Below are 24,035 nucleotides of genomic sequence, written 5' to 3'. Positions count from 1 at the left end.
TTGTAAGTTATCCGGTGTGAAGGCCAAGTGGAGTCAGCTCCACACTGTGCATCTTACAGTTGTGTAGCCACAGTAGAGAGGTGTCCACACAGACACAGGACGTAGACAACACCTGTGTGTAGCATCAAGTGTACCCAGCAACGCCTATAGAATAATGTATAGATGCCCCCAAACCGCAGAAACCACGAGGGGAATGAAAAGAGGAAGAGACGGGTTATGTCAGAGATACAAATGGTTTCCAGCTCAAGACCTGCAATAAATTAAAACAAAAGTATTATTACAAACATTCCAGGTCCTACCGATATTGGAACTCAGATTGCTGGATTCAGAGTCCAGAGTGCTAATCATTACACGATGGAACCAACGTCCACGATCCTCAACCCTAGGAGTCCTGAAGCAGTGTCAGTCACCAACTACTGTCTATCGATTGAATTCGTTGACACTGTAAATCAAACATGACAAATCCAACAGCACAACTAAAATGTGTATTTCACAAGTAATAACATAAAAACAGAAATATACTTTTGCTGATGCAGAAACAAAGAAAACGTCTCGTCTGATGCTTCGAAATCTCCATTTAGCATGGCCCCTTAACTAACCACCAAGAGTCTTTGCACGGCTGGGAACCTTTGTAAAAGAGTCAGTGGGTCACTGTGAATGCAGCAGATCTTCACCCCTGTATTTCTTACAAAGAAGCAGAGTTTTATTCCAGGTACAGGAGGCATCTCTGGTGTCTGATACTACCGGTAGTGTTCAGCCTACCCTCTCTGAGAGAGCAGCAGTGAGGGTACAAAGCACACTGGTTGCAAAATGTGGACACTGCAAACAACAGCTGCAATATCACAGATGATATAAAACACATAAAGTACTCAAGTCTTATACTAGATACAACACAGCAGGGAAATCATGTCATAAAACAAATTATGAACCCACAGTATGGAAGGGGCAGGTAATAAAATGCGAATTTTCCATGGTGGGACCACAGTCAATTGCTGCCTTCTTCTCTGTGCCCCGGTCTCTTTATATAATCTGTACTTTTTGTTGTGCAATAAAAGAAAAACAAGGAATAACCCTTCATAGTATTAATGTACAGGTCAAGGGCTGGGGAGAGAGGGCAGTAGATCTGGGGGTCGGTGTAAACCTCTGACGGCATTAGATGGAAGGAGAAGACAAAGCAAGTGACATTTATTAAGACTTTAGGTGCATTTAGGTTTATAGAAAAAAACTGAGAAAGATTAAAATGTCTGAGTAGTGAAAAAAAAAAAATGGAGTTCCCATACCGGGAGTTGAACCCGGGCCGCCTGGGTTAAAACCAGGAATCCTAACCGATAGACCATATGGGAACTGTGAACTCATCATACAGCTCAGTGTATGTGAGGTGTCTCCTAGGTCACACTGCATTCCGTACACTGAGAGTTATATTCTTCTTCTCAGTAGTACACAATCAATTGGGGTAACAGACACTTTACTTCTGACAAAAGAGAAGGAATGACCAGAAGTCATCATTTCTGCCACAACCTGTCAGGTCTCATTATTTACAACCTTAGAGCTTCTACACATACACAGAGCCCAGGACACGGAGGACAGCAGCAGTCCCTGCATTCACTATTACTAACCCCTCCCCTTGAGACAGACAAAGCCACGCCCCATCCGTAGGACACTCCTGGGTTTCCTCACCAGACTGATGGCCCCACAGACCCCTCTCCAGTTATCTTCCAGCTGCTTCCTTGACGACACTCCCCTGCACCTGTCACAGGCTCCAGGCTGCCCTCCTGGGGCTCGAGTTATACTCCTTCTCTATCTACTAACAGCACCGACTCCAGTCCTGACACTGGATTGGTTCACACAGAGAAGAAACAGCTCAGAAGTAGTCTGTGTTGTTCCCAGGTACCTGCATCTTCACAGAGTGACTGCCAGGGGGCAGCACAGCCAAAGCAATCACAGCCCACAAGGCTACAAATCATCAATCGGATGTCAGCAGCCTTGTCAGAGGCGCAGAGACTAGTAATTCCACAATATTTTGGGACAGCAGAGGAAGAAGCAAGTGCTGAGCTGAAGTGGTCACTGCTGTTTTGTCACAACACCAGACATATGTTCTTAAAAGCATGTAAGCGCACATTCTTAGGCATTCTCGGTCGTCTTCTCCCTTTCTGACATTATACCAATTGTATACACCCGAATGGAGAAAAGTTAAAATATAAGGTACTAGGAATATGCGCCAAAGGTAGGCAAATTAAACATTTCAAGTACAAATATTACCATATTTATTGATGTAAAATGTAAACAAGTTAGACTGAAAATATGTGTGTGTGTTTACAAAGGATGTCTAAAGTGTATGCTGTGAGGTCAGGTTGCAGTTCACTACTTGCACTTGTGCCTTTCACAAGCGTGAGTACCCAGTTACACTAATGTCTGATCTGACTTGTTATTCTGAGAGTCATGTGCTAAAGGGGGGCTTCCACCCTAGTTTGAGGGACCAGAGTACGAATGCCCCAGGGCACAGGAAGCACACAGTCCTCATTGATACAACTGTGGCCCAGTAACTTCTGACTGCCCTTTGACCCCACAGACTGGCACATATATATCATCAGACTATAGCACCGTGGTACATATGCACACATGTGCATGTACACGTCAGCCAGTTTTTTATTCATTTATGTGCTAATACTGTTCAGCATCAGGATGTGATGTCGAAGGAGACTGGTGGAGAGCGCCGAAGTCTCTGGTATTTCAAGACAAAACTAGAGACCTTTTCACACTCATATACTGCTCCAGGCAGATCTTCCACTGCAAATGCAAGTTATATGAGTCCAGCTGAAAACTGTTTATTTTTGGGTACTTGCTTTAGTCAAAGGTTACCATTTGCAACTCACAAAAAAAAAGCAAAGGGCAATTTCATACATTAACACTTTGGTAAAGTCGTTCTTTCACACCGTACATTTCCGTAAGTTTCTCTCTCCTTGTAAGTTATCCGGTGTGAAGGCCAAGTGGAGTCAGCTCCACACTGTGCATCTTACAGTTGTGTAGCCACAGTAGAGAGGTGTCCACACAGACACAGGACGTAGACAACACCTGTGTGTAGCATCAAGTGTACCCAGCAACGCCTATAGAATAATGTATAGATGCCCCCAAACCGCAGAAACCACGAGGGGAATGAAAAGAGGAAGAGACGGGTTATGTCAGAGATACAAATGGTTTCCAGCTCAAGACCTGCAATAAATTAAAACAAAAGTATTATTACAAACATTCCAGGTCCTACCGATATTGGAACTCAGATTGCTGGATTCAGAGTCCAGAGTGCTAATCATTACACGATGGAACCAACGTCCACGATCCTCAACCCTAGGAGTCCTGAAGCAGTGTCAGTCACCAACTACTGTCTATCGATTGAATTCGTTGACACTGTAAATCAAACATGACAAATCCAACAGCACAACTAAAATGTGTATTTCACAAGTAATAACATAAAAACAGAAATATACTTTTGCTGATGCAGAAACAAAGAAAACGTCTCGTCTGATGCTTCGAAATCTCCATTTAGCATGGCCCCTTAACTAACCACCAAGAGTCTTTGCACGGCTGGGAACCTTTGTAAAAGAGTCAGTGGGTCACTGTGAATGCAGCAGATCTTCACCCCTGTATTTCTTACAAAGAAGCAGAGTTTTATTCCAGGTACAGGAGGCATCTCTGGTGTCTGATACTACCGGTAGTGTTCAGCCTACCCTCTCTGAGAGAGCAGCAGTGAGGGTACAAAGCACACTGGTTGCAAAATGTGGACACTGCAAACAACAGCTGCAATATCACAGATGATATAAAACACATAAAGTACTCAAGTCTTATACTAGATACAACACAGCAGGGAAATCATGTCATAAAACAAATTATGAACCCACAGTATGGAAGGGGCAGGTAATAAAATGCGAATTTCCCATGGTGGGACCACAGTCAATTGCTGCCTTCTTCTCTGTGCCCCGGTCTCTTTATATAATCTGTACTTTTTGTTGTGCAATAAAAGAAAAACAAGGAATAACCCTTCATAGTATTAATGTACAGGTCAAGGGCTGGGGAGAGAGGGCAGTAGATCTGGGGGTCGGTGTAAACCTCTGACGGCATTAGATGGAAGGAGAAGACAAAGCAAGTGACATTTATTAAGACTTTAGGTGCATTTAGGTTTATAGAAAAAAACTGAGAAAGATTAAAATGTCTGAGTAGTGAAAAAAAAAAAATGGAGTTCCCATACCGGGAGTTGAACCCGGGCCGCCTGGGTGAAAACCAGGAATCCTAACCGATAGACCATATGGGAACTGTGAACTCATCATACAGCTCAGTGTATGTGAGGTGTCTCCTAGGTCACACTGCATTCCGTACACTGAGAGTTATATTCTTCTTCTCAGTAGTACACAATCAATTGGGGTAACAGACACTTCACTTCTGACAAAAGAGAAGGAATGACCAGAAGTCATCATTTCTGCCACAACCTGTCAGGTCTCATTATTTACAACCTTAGAGCTTCTACACATACACAGAGCCCAGGACACGGAGGACAGCAGCAGTCCCTGCATTCACTATTACTAACCCCTCCCCTTGAGACAGACAAAGCCACGCCCCATCCGTAGGACACTCCTGGGTTTCCTCACCAGACTGATGGCCCCACAGACCCCTCTCCAGTTATCTTCCAGCTGCTTCCTTGACGACACTCCCCTGCACCTGTCACAGGCTCCAGGCTGCCCTCCTGGGGCTCGAGTTATACTCCTTCTCTATCTACTAACAGCACCGACTCCAGTCCTGACACTGGATTGGTTCACACAGAGAAGAAACAGCTCAGAAGTAGTCTGTGTTGTTCCCAGGTACCTGCATCTTCACAGAGTGACTGCCAGGGGGCAGCACAGCCAAAGCACTCACAGCCCACAAGGCTACGAGTCATCAATTGGATGTCAGCAGCCTTGTCAGAGGCACAGAGACTAGTAATTCCACAATATTTTGGGACAGCAGAGGAAGAAGCAAGTGCTGAGCTGAAGTGGTCACTGCTGTTTTGTCACAACACCAGACATATGTTCTTAAAAGCATGTAAGCGCACATTCTTAGGCATTCTCGGTCGTCTTCTCCCTTTCTGACATTATACCAATTGTATACACCCGAATGGAGAAAAGTTAAAATATAAGGTACTAGGAATATGCGCCAAAGGTAGGCAAATTAAACATTTCAAGTACAAATATTACCATATTTATTGATGTAAAATGTAAACAAGTTAGACTGAAAATATGTGTGTGTGTTTACAAAGGATGTCTAAAGTGTATGCTGTGAGGTCAGGTTGCAGGTCACTACTTGCACTTGTGCCTTTCACAAGTGTGAGTACCCAGTTACACTAATGTCTGCTCTGACTTGTTATTCTGAGAGTCATGTGCTAAAGGGGGGCTTCCACCCTAGTTTGAGGGACCAGAGTACGAATGCCCCAGGGCACAGGAAGTACATAGTCCTCATTGATACAACTGTGGGCCAGTAACTTCTGACTGCCCTTTGACCCCACAGACTGGCACATATATGTCATCAGACTATACCACCGTGGTACATATGCACACATGTGCATGTACACGTCAGCCAGTTTTTTATTCATTTATGTGCTAATACTGTTCAGCATCAGGATGTGATGTCGAAGGAGACTGGTGGAGAGAGCTGAAGTCTCTGGTATTTCAAGATAAAACTAGAGACCTTTTCACACTCATATACTGCTCCAGGCAGATCTTCCACTGCAAATGCAAGTTATATGAGTCCAGCTGAAAACTGTTTATTTTTGGGTACTTGCTTTAGTCAAAGGTTACCATTTGCAACTCACAAAAAAAAAGCAAAGGGCAATTTCATACATTAACACTTTGGTAAAGTCGTTCTTTCACACCGTACATTTCCGTAAGTTTCTCTCTCCTTGTAAGTTATCCGGTGTGAAGGCCAAGTGGAGTCAGGTCCACACTGTGCATCTTAAAGTTGTGTAGCCACAGTAGAGAGGTGTCCACACAGACAGAGGAAGTAGACAACACCTGTGTGTAGCATCAAGTGTCCCCAGCAACGCCTATAGAATAATGTATAGATGCCCCCAAACCGCAGAAACCACGAGGGGAATGAAAAGAGGAAGAGACGGGTTATGTCAGAGATACAAATGGTTTCCTGCTCAAGACCTGCAATAAATTAAAACAAAAGTATTATTACAAACATTCCAGGTCCTACCGATATTGGAACTCAGATTGCTGGATTCAGAGTCCAGAGTGCTAATCATTACACGATGGAACCAACGTCCACGATCCTCAACCCTAGGAGTCCTGAAGCAGTGTCAGTCGCCACCTACTGTCTATCGCTTGAATTCGTTCACACTGTAAATCAAACATGACAATTCCAACAGCACAACTAAAATGTGTATTTCACAAGTAATAACATAAAAACAGAAATATACTTTTGCTGATGCAGAAACAAAGAAAACGTTTCGTCTGATGCTTCGAAATCTCCATTTAGCATGGCCCCTTAACTAACCACCAAGAGTCTTTGCACGGCTGGGAACCTTCGTAAAAGGGTCAGTGGGTCACTGTGAATGCAGCAGATCTTCACCCCTGTATTTCTTACAAAGAAGCAGAGTTTTATTCCAGGTACAGGAGGCATCTCTGGTGTCTGATACTACCGGTAGTGTTCAGCCTACCCTCTCTGAGAGAGCAGCAGTGAGGGTACAAAGCACACTGGTTGCAAAATGTGGACACTGCAAACAACAGCTGCAATATCACAGATGATATAAAACACATAAAGTACTCAAATCTTATACTAGAAACAACACAGCAGGGGAATCATGTCATAAAACAAATGATGAACCCACAGTATGGACGGGGCAGGTAATAAAATGCGAATTTCCCATGGTGGGACCACAGTCAATTGCTGCCTTATTCTCTGTGCCCCGGTCTCTTTATATAATCTGTACTTTTTGTTGTGCAATAAAAGAAAAACAAGGAATAACCCTTCATAGTATTAATGTACAGGTCAAGGGCTGGGGAGAGAGGGCTGTAGATTTGGGGGTCGGTGTAAACCTCTGACGGCATTAGATGGAAGCAGAAGACAAAGCAAGTGACATTTATGAAGACTTTAAGTGCATTTAGGTTTATAGAAAAAAACTGAGAAAGATTAAAATGTCTGAGTAGTGAAAAAAAAAGCAATGGATTTCCCATACCGGGATTCGAACCCGGGCTGCCTGGGTGAAAACCTGGAAACCTAACCACTAGTCCATATGGGAACTGTGAACTGTTTCTACACCTTAGTTTATGTGAGGTGTCTCCCAAGGTCACACTGCATTCCGTACACTGAGAGTTATATTCTTCTTCTCAGTAGTACACAATCAATTGGGGTAACAGACAGCTCACTTCTGACAAAAGAGAAGGAATGACCAGAAGTCATCATTTCTGCCACAACCTGTCAGGTCTCATTATTTACAACCTTAGAGCTTCTACACATACACAGAGCCCAGGACACGGAGGACAGCAGCAGTCCCTGCATTCACTATTACTAACCCCTCCCCTTGAGACAGACAAAGCCACGCCCCTCCCGTAGGACACTCCTGGGTTTCCTCACCAGACTGATGGCCCCACAGACCCCTCTCCAGTTATCTTCCAGCTGCTTCCTTGACTACACTCCCCTGCACCTGTCACAGGCTCCAGGCTGCCCTCCTGGGGCTCGAGTTATACTCCTTCTCTATCTACTAACAGCACCGACTCCAGTCCTGACACTGGATTGGTTCACACAGAGAAGAAACAGCTCAGAAGTAGTCTGGGTTGTTCCCACGTACCTGCATCTTCACAGAGTGACTGCCAGGGGGCAGCACAGCCAAAGCACTCACAGCCCACAAGGCTACAAATCATCAATTGGATGTCAGCAGCCTTGTCAAAGGCGCAGAGACTAGTAATTCCACAATATTTTGGGACAGCAGAGGAAGAAGCAAGTGCTGAGCTGAAGTGGTCACTGCTGTTTTGTCACAACACCAGACATATGTTCTTAAAAGCATGTAAGCATACATTCTTAGGCATTCTCTGTCGTCTTCTCCCTTTCTGACATTATACCAATTGTATACACCCGAATGGAGAAAAGTTAAAATATAAGGTACTAGGAATATGCGCCAAAGGTAGGCAAATTAAACATTTCAAGTACAAATATTACCATATTTATTGATGTAAAATGTAAACAAGTTAGACTGAAAATATGTGTGTGTGTTTACAAAGGATGTCTAAAGTGTATGCTGTGAGGTCAGGTTGCAGGTCACTACTTGCACTTGTGCCTTTCACAAGTGTGAGTACCCAGTTACACTAATGTCTGCTCTGACTTGTTATTCTGAGAGTCATGTGCTAAAGGGGGGCTTCCACCCTAGTTTGAGGGACCAGAGTACGAATGCCCCAGGGCACAGGAAGTACACAGTCCTCATTGATACAACTGTGGCCCAGTAACTTCTGACTGCCCTTTGACCCCACAGACTGGCACATATATGTCATCAGACTATAGCACCGTGGTACATATGCACATATGTGCATGTACACGTCAGCCAGTTTTTTATTCATTTATGTGCTAATACTGTTCAGCATCAGGATGTGATGTCGAAGGAGACTGGTGGAGAGCGCCGAAGTCTCTGGTATTTCAAGACAAAACTAGAGACCTTTTCACACTCATATACTGCTCCAGGCAGATCTTCCACTGCAAATGCAAGTTATATGAGTCCAGCTGAAAACTGTTTATTTTTGGGTACTTGCTTTAGTCAAAGGTTACCATTTGCAAATCACAAAAAAAAAGCAAAGGGCAATTTCATACATTAACACTTTGGTAAAGTCGTTCTTTCACACCAAACATTTCCGTAAGTTTCTCTCTCCTTGTAAGTTATCCGGTGTGAAGGCAAAGTGGAGTCAGGTCCACACTGTGCATCTTACAGTTGTGTAGCCAGAGTAGAGAGGTGTCCACACAGACACAGGACGTAGACAACACCTGTGTGTAGCATCACGTGCCTCCAGCAACGCCTATAGAATAATGTATAGATGCCCCCAAACCGCAGAAACCACGAGGGGAATGAAAAGAGGAAGAGACGGGTTATGTCAGAGATACAAATGGTTTCCTGCTCAAGACCTGCAATAAATTAAAACAAAAGTATTATTACAAACATTCCAGGTCCTACCGATATTGGAACTCAGATTGCTGGATTCAGAGTCCAGAGTGCTAATCATTACATGATGGAACCAATGTCCACGATCCTCAACCCTAGGAGTCCTGAAGCAGTGTCAGTCGCCACCTACTGTCTATCGCTTGAATTCGTTCACACTGTAAATCAAACATGACAAATCCAACAGCACAACTAAAATGTGTATTTCACAAGTAATAACATAAAAACAGAAATATACTTTTGCTGATGCAGAAACAAAGAAAACGTCTCGTCTGATGCTTTGAAATCTCCATTTAGCATGGCCCCTTAACTAACCACCAAGAGTCTTTGCACGGCTGGGAACCTTTGTAAAAGAGTCAGTGGGTCACTGTGAATGCAGCAGATCTTCACCCCTGTATTTCTTACAAAGAAGCAGAGTTTTATTCCAGGTACAGGAGGCATCTCTGGTGTCTGATACTACCGTTAGTGTTCAGCCTACCCTCTCTGAGAGAGCAGCAGTGAGGGTACAAAGCACACTGGTTGCAAAATGTGGACACTGCAAAAAACAGCTGCAATATCACAGATGATATAAAACACATAAAGTACTCAAGTCTTATACTAGATACAACACAGCAGGGAAATCATGTCATAAAGCAAATGATGAACCCACAGTATGGAAGGGGCAGGTAATAAAATGCGAATTTCCCATGGTGGGACCACAGTCAATTGCTGCCTTCTTCTCTGTGCCCCGGTCTCTTTATATAATCTGTACTTTGTGTTGTGCAATAAAAGAAAAACAAGGAATAACCCTTCATACTATTAATGTACAGGTCAAGGGCTGGGGAGAGAGGGCAGTAGATTTGGGGGTCGGTGTAAACCTCTGACGGCATTAGAAGGAAGCAGAAGGCAAAGCAAGTGACATTTATTAAGACTTTAGGTGCATTTAGGTTTATAGAAAAAAACTGAGAAAGATTCAAATGTCTGAGTAGTGAAAAAAAAAAAATGGATATCTCATACCGGGAGTCGAACCCAGGCCCCCTGGGTGAAAACCAGGAATCCTAACCGCTAGACCATATGGGAACTGCGAACTTTTTACACAGCTTAGTGTATGTGAGGTGTCTCCCAAGGTCACAATGCATTCCGTACACTGAGAGTTATATTGTTCTTCTAAGTAGTACACAATCAATTGGGGTAACAGACACCTCACTTCTGACAAAAGAGAAGGAATGACCAGAAGTCATAATTTCTGCCACAACCTGTCAGGTCTCATTATTTACAACCTTAGAGCTTCTACACATACACAGAGCCCAGGACACGGAGTACAGCAGCAGTCCCTGCATTCACTATTACTAACCCCTCCCCTTGAGCCAGACAAAGCCACGCCCCTCCCGTAGGACACTCCTGGGTTTCCTCACCAGACTGATGGCCCCACAGACCCCTCTCCAGTTATCTTCCAGCTGCTTCCTTGACGACACTCCCCTGCACCTGTCACAGGCTCCAGGCTGCCCTCCTGGGGCTCGAGTTATACTCCTTCTCTATCTACTAACAGCACCGACTCCAGTCCTGACACTGGATTGGTTCACACAGAGAAGAAACAGCTCAGAAGTAGTCTGGGTTGTTCCCAGGTACCTGCATCTTCACAGAGTGACCGCCAGGGGGCAGCACAGCCAAAGCACTCACAGCCCACAAGGCTACGAGTCATCAATTGGATGTCAGCAGCCTTGTCAGAGGCACAGAGACTAGTAATTCCACAATATTTTGGGACAGCAGAGGAAGAAGCAAGTGCTGAGCTGAAGTGGTCACTGCTGTTTTGTCACAACACCAGACATATGTTCTTAAAAGCATGTAAGCGCACATTCTTAGGCATTCTCGGTCGTCTTCTCCCTTTCTGACATTATACCAATTGTATACACCCGAATGGAGAAAAGTTAAAATATAAGGTACTAGGAATATGCGCCAAAGGTAGGCAAATTAAACATTTCAAGTACAAATATTACCATATTTATTGATGTAAAATGTAAACAAGTTAGACTGAAAATATGTGTGTGTGTTTACAAAGGATGTCTAAAGTGTATGCTGTGAGGTCAGGTTGCAGGTCACTACTTGCACTTGTGCCTTTCACAAGTGTGAGTACCCAGTTACACTAATGTCTGCTCTGACTTGTTATTCTGAGAGTCATGTGCTAAAGGGGGGCTTCCACCCTAGTTTGAGGGACCAGAGTACGAATGCCCCAGGGCACAGGAAGTACATAGTCCTCATTGATACAACTGTGGGCCAGTAACTTCTGACTGCCCTTTGACCCCACAGACTGGCACATATATGTCATCAGACTATACCACCGTGGTACATATGCACACATGTGCATGTACACGTCAGCCAGTTTTTTATTCATTTATGTGCTAATACTGTTCAGCATCAGGATGTGATGTCGAAGGAGACTGGTGGAGAGAGCTGAAGTCTCTGGTATTTCAAGATAAAACTAGAGACCTTTTCACACTCATATACTGCTCCAGGCAGATCTTCCACTGCAAATGCAAGTTATATGAGTCCAGCTGAAAACTGTTTATTTTTGGGTACTTGCTTTAGTCAAAGGTTACCATTTGCAACTCACAAAAAAAAAGCAAAGGGCAATTTCATACATTAACACTTTGGTAAAGTCGTTCTTTCACACCGTACATTTCCGTAAGTTTCTCTCTCCTTGTAAGTTATCCGGTGTGAAGGCCAAGTGGAGTCAGGTCCACACTGTGCATCTTACAGTTGTGTAGCCACAGTAGAGAGGTGTCCACACAGACACAGGACGTAGACAACACCTGTGTGTAGCATCAAGTGTCCCCAGCAACGCCTATAGAATAATGTATAGATGCCCCCAAACCGCAGAAACCACGAGGGAAATGAAAAGAGGAAGAGACGGGTTATGACAGAGATACAAATGGTTTCCAGCTCAAGACCTGCAATAAATTAAAACAAAAGTATTATTACAAACATTCCAGGTCCTACCGATATTGGAACTCAGATTGCTGGATTCAGAGTCCAGAGTGCTAATCATTACACGATGGAACCAACGTCCACGATCCTCAATCCTAGGAGTCCTGAAGCAGTGTCAGTCACCACCTACTGTCTATCGCTTGAATTCGTTGACACTGTAAATCAAACATGACAAATCCAACAGCACAACTAAAATGTGTATTTCACAAGTAATAACATAAAAACAGAAATATACTTTTGCTGATGCAGAAACAAAGAAAACATCTCGTCTGATGCTTCGAAATCTCCATTTAGCATGGCCCCTTAACTAACCACCAAGAGTCTTTGCACGGCTGGGAACCTTTGTAAAAGAGTCAGTGGGTCACTGTGAATGCAGCAGATCTTCACCCCTGTATTTCTTACAAAGAAGCAGAGTTTTATTCCAGGTACAGGAGGCATCTCTGGTGTCTGATACTACCGGTAGTGTTCAGCCTACCCTCTCTGAGAGAGCAGCAGTGAGGGTACAAAGCACACTGGTTGCAAAATGTGGACACTGCAAACAACAGCTGCAATATCACAGATGATATAAAACACATAAAGTACTCAAGTCTTATACTAGATAAAACACAGCAGGGAAATCATGTCATAAAACAAATGATGAACCCACAGTATGGAAGGGGCAGGTAATAAAATGCGAATTTCCCATGGTGGGACCACAGTCAATTGCTGCTTTCTTCTCTGTGCCCCGGTCTCTTTATATAATCTGTACTTTTTGTTGTGCAATAAAAGAAAAACAAGGAATAACCCTTCATAGTATTAATGTACAGGTCAAGGGCTGGGGAGAGAGGGCAGTAGATCTGGGGGTCGGTGTAAACCTCTGACGGCATTAGATGGAAGCAGAAGACAAAGCAAGTGACATTTATTAAGACTTTAGGTGCATTTAGGTTTATAGAAAAAAACTGAGAAAGATTAAAATGTCTGAGTAGTGAAAAAAAAAAAATGGAGTTCCCATACCGGGAGCTGAACCCGGGCCGCCTGGGTGAAAACCAGGAATCCTAACCGCTAGACCATATGGGAACTGTGAACTCATCATACAGCTCAGTGTATGTGAGGTGTCTCCGAGGTCACACTGCATTCCGTACACTGAGAGTTATATTCTTCTTCTCAGTAGTACACAATCAATTGGGGTAACAGACACTTCACTTCTGACAAAAGAGAAGGAATGACCAGAAGTCATCATTTCTGCCACAACCTGTCAGGTCTCATTATTTACAACCTTAGAGCTTCTACACATACACAGAGCCCAGGACACAGAGGACAGCAGCAGTCCCTGCATTCACTATTACTAACCCCTCCCCTTGAGACAGACAAAGCCACGCCCCATCCGTAGGACACTCCTGGGTTTCCTCACCAGACTGATGGCCCCACAGACCCCTCTCCAGTTATCTTCCAGCTGCTTCCTTGACGACACTCCCCTGCACCTGTCACAGGCTCCAGGCTGCCCTCCTGGGGCTCGAGTTATACTCCTTCTCTATCTACTAACAGCACCGACTCCAGTCCTGACACTGGATTGGTTCACACAGAGAAGAAACAGCTCAGAAGTAGTCTGTGTTGTTCCCAGGTACCTGCATCTTCACAGAGTGACTGCCAGGGGGCAGCACAGCCAAAGCACTCACAGCCCACAAGGCTACAAATCATCAATCGGATGTCAGCAGCCTTGTCAGAGGCGCAGAGACTAGTAATTCCACAATATTTTGGGACAGCAGAGGAAGAAGCAAGTGCTGAGCTGAAGTGGTCACTGCTGTTTTGTCACAACACCAGACATATGTTCTTAAAAGCATGTAAGCGCACATTCTTAGGCATTCTCGGTCGTCTTCTCCCTTTCTGACATTATACCAATTGTATACACCCGAATGGAGAAAAGTTAAAATATAAGGTACTAGGAATATGCGCCAAACGTAGGCAAATTAAACATTTCAAGTACAAATATTACCATATTTATTGATGTAAAATGTAAACAAGTTAGACTGAAAATATGTGTGTGTGTTTACAAAGGATGTCTAAAGTGTATGCTGTGAGGTCAGGTTGCAGTTCACTACTTGCACTTGTGCCTTTCACAAGCGTGAGTACCCAGTTACACTAATGTCTGCTCTGACTTGTTATTCTGAGAGTCTTGTGCTAAAGGGGGGCTTCCACCCTAGTTTGAGGGACCAGAGTACGAATGCCCCAGGGCACAGGAAGTACACAGTCCTCATTGATACAACTGTGGCCCAGTAACTTCTGACTGCCCTTTGACCCCACAGACTGGCATATATATGTCATCAGACTATAGCACCGTGGTACATATGCACACATGTGCATGTACACGTCAGCCAGTTTTTTATTCATTTATGTGCTAATACTGTTCAGCATCAGGATGTGATGTCGAAGGAGACTGGTGGAGAGCGCCGAAGTCTCTGGTATTTCAAGACAAAACTAGAGACCTTTTCACACTCATATACAGCTCCAGGCAGATCTTCCACTGCAAATGCAAGTTATATGAGTCCAGCTGAAAACTGTTTATTTTTGGGTACTTGCTTTAGGCAAATGTTACCATTTGCAACTCACAAAAAAAAAGCAAAGGGCAATTTCATACATTAACACTTTGGTAAAGTCGTTCTTTCACACCGTACATTTCCGTAAGTTTCTCTCTCCTTGTAAGTTATCCGGTGTGAAGGCCAAGTGGAGTCAGATCCACACTGTGCATCTTAAAGTTGTGTAGCCAGAGTATAGAGGTGTCCACACAGACACAGGACGTAGACAACACCTGTGTGTAGCATCAAGTGTCCCCAGCAACGCCTATAGAATAATGTATAGATGCCCCCAAACCGCAGAAACCACGAGGGGAATGAAAAGAGGAAGAGACGGGTTATGTCAGAGATACAAATGGTTTCCTGCTCAAGACCTGCAATAAATTAAAACAAAAGTATTATTACAAACATTCCAGGTCCTACCGATATTGGAACTCAGATTGCTGGATTCAGAGTCCAGAGTGCTAATCATTACACGATGGAACCAACGTCCACGATCCTCAACCCTAGGAGTCCTGAAGCAGTGTCAGTCGCCACCTACTGTCTATCGCTTGAATTCGTTCACACTGTAAATCAAACATGACAATTCCAACAGCACAACTAAAATGTGTATTTCACAAGTAATAACATAAAAACAGAAATATACTTTTGCTGATGCAGAAACAAAGAAAACGTCTCGTCTGATGCTTTGAAATCTCCATTTAGCATGGCCCCTTAACTAACCACCAAGAGTCTTTGCACGGCTGGGAACCTTCGTAAAAGGGTCAGTGGGTCACTGTGAATGCAGCAGATCTTCACCCCTGTATTTCTTACAAAGAAGCAGAGTTTTATTCCAGGTGCAGGAGGCATCTCTGGTGTCTGATACTACCGGTAGTGTTCAGCCTACCCTCTCTGAGAGAGCAGCAGTGAGGGTACAAAGCACACTGGTTGCAAAATGTGGACACTGCAAACAACAGCTGCAATATCACAGATGATATAAAACACATAAAGTACTCAAGTCTTATACTAGAAACAACACAGCAGGGGAATCATGTCATAAAACAAATGATGAACCCACAGTATGGACGGGGCAGGTAATAAAATGCGAATTTCCCATGGTGGGACCACAGTCAATTGCTGCCTTCTTCTCTGTGCCCCGGTCTCTTTATATAATCTGTACTTTTTGTTGTGCAATAAAAGAAAAACAAGGAATAACCCTTCATAGTATTAATGTACAGGTCAAGGGCTGGGGAGAGAGGGCTGTAGATTTGGGGGTCGGTGTAAACCTCTGACGGCATTAGATGGAAGCAGAAGACAAAGCAAGTGACATTTATGAAGACTTTAGGTGCATTTAGGTTTATAGAAAAAAACTGAGAAAGATTCAAATGTCTGAGTAGTGGAAAAAAAAAAAATGGATTTCCCATACCGGGATTCGAACCCGGGATGCCTGGGTGAAAACCTGGAATCCTAACCGCTAGACCATTTGGGAACTGTGAACTTTTTCTACAGCTTAGTGTATGTGAGGTGTCTCCCAAGGTCACCCTGCATTCCGTACACTGAGAGTTATATTCTTCTTCTCAGTAGTACACAATCAATTGGGGTAACAGACACCTCACTTCTGACAAAAGAGAAGGAATGACCAGAAGTCATCATTTCTGCCACAACCTGTCAGGTCTCATTATTTACAACCTTAGAGCTTCTACACATAAACAGAGCCCAGGACACGGAGGACAGCAGCAGTCCCTGCATTCACTATTACTAACCCCTCCCCTTGAGACAGACAAAGCCACGTCCCTCCCGTAGGACACTCCTGGGTTTCCTCACCAGACTGATGGCCCCACAGACCCCTCTCCAGTTATCTTCCAGCTGCTTCCTTGACGACACTCCCCTGCACCTGTCACAGGCTCCAGGCTGTCCTCCTGGGGCTCAAGTTATACTCCTTCTCTATCTACTAACAGCACCGACTCCAGTCCTGACACTGGATTGGTTCACACAGAGAAGAAACAGCTCAGAAGTAGTCTGGGTTGTTCCCAGGTACCTGCATCTTCACAGACTGACTGCCAGGGGGCAGCACAGCCAAAGCACTCACAGCCCACAAGGCTACAAATCATCAATTGGATGTCAGCAGCCATGTCAGAGGCGCAGAGACTAGTAATTCCACAATATTTTGGGACAGCAGAGTAAGAAGCAAGTGCTGAGCTGAAGTGGTCACTGCTGTTTTGTCACAACACCAGACATAAGTCCTTAAAAGCATGTAAGCGCACATTCTTAGGCATTCTCGGTCGTCTTCTCCCTTTCTGACATTATACCAATTGTATACACCCGAATGGAAAAAGTTAAAATATAAGGTACTAGGAATATGCGCCAAAGGTAGGCAAATTAAACATTTCAAGTACAAATATTACCATATTTATTGATGTAAAATGTAAACAAGTTAGACTGAAAATATGTGTGTGTGTTTACAAAGGATGTCTAAAGTGTATGCTGTGAGGTCAGGTTGCAGTTCACTACTTGCACTTGTGCCTTTCACAAGTGTGAGTACCCAGTTACACTAATGTCTGCTCTGACTTGTTATTCTGAGAGTCATGTGCTAAAGGGGGGCTTCCACCCTAGTTTGAGGGACCAGAGTACGAATGCCCCAGGGCACAGGAAGTACACAGTCCTCATTGATACAACTGTGGCCCAGTAACTTATGGCTGCCCTTTGACCCCACAGACTGGCACATATATGTCATCAGACTATAGCACCGTGGTACATATGCACATATGTGCATGTACACGTCAGCCAGTTTTTTATTCATTTATGTGCTAATACTGTTCAAAATCAGGATGTGATGTCGAAGGAGACTGGTGGAGAGCGCCGAAGTCTCTGGTATTTCAAGACAAAACTAGAGACCTTTTCACACTCATATACTGCTCCAGGCAGATCTTCCACTGCAAATGCAAGTTATATGAGTCCAGCTGAAAACTGTTTATTTTTGGGTACTTGCTTTAGTCAAAGGTTACCATTTGCAAATCACAAAAAAAAAGCAAAGGGCAATTTCATACGTTAACACTTTGGTAAAGTCGTTCTTTCACACCGTACATTTCCGTAAGTTTCTCTCTCCTTGTTCGTTATCCGGTGTGAAGGCAAAGTGGAGTCAGGTCCACACTGTGCATCTTACAGTTGTGTAGCCAGAGTAGAGAGGTGTCCACACAGACACAGGACGTAGACAACACCTGTGTGTAGCATCACGTGCCTCCAGCAACGCCTATAGAATAATGTATAGATGCCCCCAAACCGCAGAAACCACGAGGGGAATGAAAAGAGGAAGAGACGGGTTATGTCAGAGATACAAATGGTTTCCTGCTCAAGACCTGCAATAAATTAAAACAAAAGTATTATTACAAACATTCCAGGTCCTACCGATATTGGAACTCAGATTGCTGGATTCAGAGTCCAGAGGGCTAATCATTACATGATGGAACCAATGTCCACGATCCTCAACCCTAGGAGTCCTGAAGCAGTGTCAGTCGCCACCTACTGTCTATCGCTTGAATTCGTTCACACTGTAAATCAAACATGACAAATCCAACAGCACAACTAAAATGTGTATTTCACAAGTAATAACATAAAAACAGAAATATACTTTTGCTGATGCAGAAACAAAGAAAACGTCTCGTCTGATGCTTCGAAATCTCCATTTAGCATGGCCCCTTAACTAACCACCAAGAGTCTTTGCACGGCTGGGAACCTTTGTAAAAGGGTCAGTGGGTCACTGTGAATGCAGCAGATCTTCACCCCTGTATTTCTTACAAAGAAGCAGAGTTTTATTCCAGGTACAGGAGGCATCTCTGGTGTCTGATACTACCGGTAGTATTCAGCATACCCTCTCGGAGAGAGCAGCAGCGAGGGTACAAAGCACACTGGTTGCAAAATGTGGACACTGCAAACAACAGCTGCAATATCACAGATGATATAAAACACATAAAGTACTCAAGTCTTATACTAGATACAACACAGCAGGGAAATCATGTCATAAAACAAATGATGAACCCACAGTATGGAAGGGGCAGGTAATAAAATATGAATTTCCCATGGTGGGACCACAGTCAATTGCTGCCTTCTTCTCTGTGCCCCGGTCTCTTTATATAATCTGTACTTTGTATTGAGCAATAAAAGAAAAACAAGGAATAACCCTTCATAGTATTAATGTACAGGTCAAGGGCTGGGGAGAGAGGGCAGTAGATTTGGGGGTCGGTGTAAACCTCTGACGGCATTAGAGGGAAGCAGAAGACAAAGCAAGTGACATTTATTAAGACTTTAGGTGCATTTAGGTTTATAGAAAAAAACTGAGAAAGATTCAAATGTCTGAGTAGTGAAAAAACAAAAATGGATTTCCCATACCGGGAGTCGAACCCGGGCCCCCTGGGTGAAAACCAGGAATCCTAACCACTAGACCATATGGGAACTGTGAACTTTTTACACAGCTTAATGTATGTGAGGTGTCTCCCAAGGTCACAATGCATTCAGTACACTGAGAGTTATATTGTTCTTGTAAGTAGTACACAATCAATTGGGGTAACAGACACCTCACTTCTGACAAAAGAGAAGGAATGACCAGAAGTCATCATTTCTGCCACAACCTGTCAGGTCTCATTATTTACAACCTTAGAGCTTCTACACATACACAGAGCCCAGGACACGGAGTACAGCAGCAGTCCCTGCATTCACTATTACTAACCCCTCCCCTTGAGCCAGACAAAGCCACGCCCCTCCCGTAGGACACTCCTGGGTTTCCTCACCAGACTGATGGCCCAACAGACCCCTCTCCAGTTATCTTCCAGCTGCTTCCTTGACGACACTCCCCTGCACCTGTCACAGGCTCCAGGCTGCCCTCCTGGGGCTCGAGTTATACTCCTTCTCTATCTACTAACAGCACCAACTCCAGTCCTGACACTGGATTGGTTCACACAGAGAAGAAACAGCTCAGAAGTTGTCTGGGTTGTTCCCAGGTACCTGCATCTTCACAGAGTGACTGCCAGGGGGCAGCACAGCCAAAGCACTCACAGCCCACAAGGCTACAAATCATCAATCGGATGTCAGCAGCCTTGTCAGAGGCGCAGAGACTAGTAATTCCACAATATTTTGGGACAGCAGAGGAAGAAGCAAGTGCTGAGCTGAAGTGGTCACTGTTGTTTTGTCACAACACCAGACATATGTTCTTAAAAGCATGTAAGCGCACATTCTTAGGCATTCTCGGTCGTCTTCTCCCTTTCTGACATTATACCAATTGTATACACCCGAATGGAGAAAAGTTAAAATATAAGGTACTAGGAATATGCGCCAAAGGTAGGCAAATTAAACATTTCAAGTACAAATATTACCATATTTATTGATGTAAAATGTAAACAAGTTAGACTGAAAATATGTGTGTGTGTTTACAAAGGATGTCTAAAGTGTATGCTGTGAGGTCAGGTTGCAGTTCACTACTTGCACTTGTGCCTTTCACAAGTGTGAGTACCCATTTAAACTAATGTCTGCTCTGACTTGTTATTCTGAGAGTCATGTGCTAAAGGGGGGCTTCCAGCCTAGTTTGAGGGACCAGAGTACGAATGCCCCAGGGCACAGGAAGTACATAGTCCTCATTGATACAACTGTGGCCCAGTAACTTCTGACTGCCCTTTGACCCCACAGACTGGCACATATATGTCATCAGACTATAGCACCGTGGTACATATGCACACATGTGCATGTACACGTCAGCCAGTTTTTTATTCATTTATGTGCTAATACTGTTCAGCATCAGGATGTGATGTCGAAGGAGACTGGTGGAGAGAGCTGAAGTCTCTGGTATTTCAAGATAAAACTAGAGACCTTTTCACACTCATATACTGCTCCAGGCAGATCTTCCACTGCAAATGCAAGTTATATGAGTCCAGCTGAAAACTGTTTATTTTTGGGTACTTGCTTTAGTCAAAGGTTACCATTTGCAACTCACAAAAAAAAAGCAAAGGGCAATTTCATACATTAACACTTTGGTAAAGTCGTTCTTTCACACCGTACATTTCCGTAAGTTTCTCTCTCCTTGTAAGTTATCCGGTGTGAAGGCCAAGTGGAGTCAGGTCCACACTGTGCATCTTACAGTTGTGTAGCCACAGTAGAGAGGTGTCCACACAGACACAGGACGTAGACAACACCTGTGTGTAGCATCAAGTGTCCCCAGCAACGCCTATAGAATAATGTATAGATGCCCCCAAACCGCAGAAACCACGAGGGGAATGAAAAGAGGAAGAGACGGGTTATGTCAGAGATACAAATGGTTTCCAGCTCAAGACCTGCAATAAATTAAAACAAAAGTATTATTACAAACATTCCAGGTCCTACCGATATTGGAACTCAGATTGCTGGATTCAGAGTCCAGAGTGCTAATCATTACACGATGGAACCAACGTCCACGATCCTCAACCCTAGGAGTCCTGAAGCAGTGTCAGTCACCACCTACTGTCTATCGCTTGAATTCGTTGACACTGTAAATCAAACATGACAAATCCAACAGCACAACTAAAATGTGTATTTCACAAGTAATAACATAAAAACAGAAATATACTTTTGCTGATGCAGAAACAAAGAAAACGTCTCGTCTGATGCTTCGAAATCTCCATTTAGCATGGCCCCTTAACTAACCACCAAGAGTCTTTGCACGGCTGGGAACCTTTGTAAAAGAGTCAGTGGGTCACTGTGAATGCAGCAGATCTTCACCCCTGTATTTCTTACAAAGAAGCAGAGTTTTATTCCAGGTACAGGAGGCATCTCTGGTGTCTGATACTACCGGTAGTGTTCAGCCTACCCTCTCTGAGAGAGCAGCAGTGAGGGTACAAAGCACACTGGTTGCAAAATGTGGACACTGCAAACAACAGCTGCAATATCACAGATGATATAAACACATAACGTACTCAAGTCTTATACTAGATACAACACAGCAGGGAAATCATGTCATAAAACAAATGATGAACCCACAGTATGGAAGGGGCAGGTAATAAAATGCGAATTTCCCATGGTGGGACCACAGTCAATTGCTGCCTTCTTCTCTGTGCCCCAGTCTCTTTATATAATCTGTACTTTTTGTTGTGCAATAAAAGAAAAACAAGGAATAACCCTTCATAGTATTAATGTACAGGTCAAGGGCTGGGGAGAGAGGGCAGTAGATCTGGGGGTCGGTGTAAACCTCTGACGGCATTAGATGGAAGCAGAAGACAAAGCAAGTGACATTTATTAAGACTTTAGGTGCATTTAGGTTTATAGAAAAAAACTGAGAAAGATTAAAATGTCTGAGTAGTGAAAAAAAAAAAATGGAGCTCCCATACTGGGAGCTGAACCCGGGCCGCCTGGGTGAAAACCAGGAATCCTAACCGCTAGACCATATGGGAACTGTGAACTCATCATACAGCTCAGTGTATGTGAGGTGTCTCCGAGGTCACACTGCATTCCGTACACTGAGAGTTATATTCTTCTTCTCAGTAGTACACAATCAATTGGGGTAACAGACACTTCACTTCTGACAAAATAGAAGGAATGACCAGAAGTCATCATTTCTGCCACAACCTGTCAGGTCTCATTATTTACAACCTTAGAGCTTCTACACATACACAGAGCCCAGGACACGGAGGACAGCAGCAGTCCCTGCATTCACTATTACTAACCCCTCCCCTTGAGCCAGACAAAGCCACGCCCCTCCCCCAGGGCACCCCTTGACTCCTGGGTTTCCTCACCAGACTGATGGCCCCACAGACCCCTCTCCAGTTATCTTCCAGCTGCTTCCTTGACGACACTCCCCTGCACCTGTCACAGGCTCCAGGCTGCCCTCCTGGGGCTCGAGTTATACTCCTTCTCTATCTACTAACAGCACCGACTCCAGTCCTGACACTGGATTGGTTCACACAGAGAAGAAACAGCTCAGAAGTAGTCTGGGTTGTTCCCAGGTACCTGCATCTTCACAGAGTGACTGCCAGGGGGCAGCACAGCCAAAGCACTCGCAGCCCACAAGCCTACGAATCATCAATTGGATGTCAGCAGCCTTGTCAGAGGCGCAGAGACTAGTAATTCCACAATATTTTGGGACAGCAGAGGAAGAAGCAAGTGCTGAGCTGAAGTGGTCACTGCTGTTTTGTCACAACACCAGACATATGTTCTTAAAAGCATGTAAGAGCATATTCTTAGGAATTCTCGGACGTCTTCTCCCTTTCTGACATTATACCAATTGTATACACCCGAATGGAGAAAAGTTAAAATATAAGGTACTAGGAATATGTGCCAAAGGTAGGCAAATTAAACATTTCAAGTACAAATATTACCATATTTATTGATGTAAAATGTAAACAAGTTAGACTGAAAATATGTGTGTGTGTTTACAAAGGATGTCTAAAGTGTATGCTGTGAGGTCAGGTTGCAGTTCACTACTTGCACTTGTGCCTTTCACAAGTGTGAGTACCCAGTTACACTAATGTCTGCTCTGACTTGTTATTCTGAGAGTCATGTGCTAAAGGGGGGCTTCCACCCTAGTTTGAGGGACCAGAGTACGAATGCCCCAGGGCACAGGAAGTACACAGTCCTCATTGATACAACTGTGGCCCAGTAACTTCTGACTGCCCTTTGACCCCACAGACTGGCACATATATGTCATCAGACTATAGCACCGTGGTACATATGCACATATGTGCATGTACACGTCAGCCAGTTTTTTATTCATTTATGTGCTAATACTGTTCAGCATCAGGATGTGATGTCGAAGGAGACTGGTGGAGAGCGCCGAAGTCTCTGGTATTTCAAGACAAAACTAGAGACCTTTTCACACTCATATACTGCTCCAGGCAGATCTTCCACTGCAAATGCAAGTTATATGAGTCCAGCTGAAAACTGTTTATTTTTGGGTACTTGCTTTAGTCAAAGGTTACCATTTGCAACTCACAAAAAAAAAGCAAAGGGCCATTTCATACATTAACACTTTGGTAAAGTCGTTCTTTCACACCGTACATTTCCGTAAGTTTCTCCATCCTTGTAAGTTATCCGGTGTGAAGGCCAAGTGGAGTCAGGTCCACACTGTGCATCTTACAGTTCTGTAGCCAGAGTAGAGAGGTGTCCACACAGACACAGGACGTAGACAACACCTGTGTGTAGCATCACGTGCCCCCAGCAACGCCTATAGAATAATGTATAGATGCCCCCAAACCGCAGAAACCACGAGGGGAATGAAAAGAGGAAGAGACGGGTTATGTCAGAGATACAAATGGTTTCCTGCTCAAGACCTGCAATAAATTAAAACAAAAGTATTATTACAAACATTCCAGGTCCTACCGGTATTGGAACTCAGATTGCTGGATTCGGAGTCCAGAGTGCTA

General features: G+C 44.0%; 5 non-coding genes across 5 annotated transcripts; all 5 read right to left on the bottom strand.

Moving 5' to 3' along the window:
* Positions 1-4,231: 4,231 nt before the first annotated feature.
* TRNAE-UUC (transfer RNA glutamic acid (anticodon UUC)) lies at positions 4,232-4,303 on the bottom strand. The gene has a single exon. It is a non-coding gene; the product is annotated as a tRNA-Glu (tRNA).
* Positions 4,304-7,192: 2,889 nt separating this feature from the next.
* On the bottom strand, positions 7,193-7,264 carry TRNAE-UUC (transfer RNA glutamic acid (anticodon UUC)). The gene has a single exon. It is a non-coding gene; the product is annotated as a tRNA-Glu (tRNA).
* A 2,889-nt stretch (positions 7,265-10,153) lies between these two features.
* On the bottom strand, positions 10,154-10,225 carry TRNAE-UUC (transfer RNA glutamic acid (anticodon UUC)). The gene has a single exon. It is a non-coding gene; the product is annotated as a tRNA-Glu (tRNA).
* Positions 10,226-13,114: 2,889 nt separating this feature from the next.
* On the bottom strand, positions 13,115-13,186 carry TRNAE-UUC (transfer RNA glutamic acid (anticodon UUC)). Its single transcript has one exon. It is a non-coding gene; the product is annotated as a tRNA-Glu (tRNA).
* A 5,849-nt stretch (positions 13,187-19,035) lies between these two features.
* TRNAE-UUC (transfer RNA glutamic acid (anticodon UUC)) lies at positions 19,036-19,107 on the bottom strand. Its single transcript has one exon. It is a non-coding gene; the product is annotated as a tRNA-Glu (tRNA).
* Positions 19,108-24,035: the final 4,928 nt, after the last annotated feature.

Source organism: Pleurodeles waltl, unplaced genomic scaffold (assembly GCF_031143425.1).
Source record: "Pleurodeles waltl isolate 20211129_DDA unplaced genomic scaffold, aPleWal1.hap1.20221129 scaffold_39, whole genome shotgun sequence".
NCBI classification, from domain to species: domain Eukaryota; kingdom Metazoa; phylum Chordata; class Amphibia; order Caudata; family Salamandridae; genus Pleurodeles; species Pleurodeles waltl.
Note: the sequence above shows the minus strand (reverse complement) of the source record. Positions and strands in the feature narration are given on the sequence as shown.